Here is a 302-nt window from a genome sequence, read left to right as displayed (position 1 = left end):
TCATCCCTTCAATCACCACTTCTCATAACGCCCTTGGCTGTCCCTGCCACGCAACACCTTTTTCTTGCTATTCGTTTTATTGTTATTTTTATGGCTTATACTGTAAGGCTTTATCAGAGGGGTTAAACATTGATATTATGTTGAGTGATAAGTGCTGGGATTGACAGGCCATTCCAGGGGGTAGTTAAGAGGGGACCATGGAAAATAGGGTTACGTACTTTATGATGCCCAATGACCCCCTGGCTCCCCCATGTACATTTTTGCACGCAAGCTCTATGACAACCTCAGACGAACACATGGTA

Source organism: Salvelinus sp. IW2-2015, linkage group LG4q.2 (genome assembly GCF_002910315.2).
Source record: "Salvelinus sp. IW2-2015 linkage group LG4q.2, ASM291031v2, whole genome shotgun sequence".
Classification (NCBI taxonomy): domain Eukaryota; kingdom Metazoa; phylum Chordata; class Actinopteri; order Salmoniformes; family Salmonidae; genus Salvelinus; species Salvelinus sp. IW2-2015.
This window is presented reverse-complemented; position numbering follows the sequence as displayed.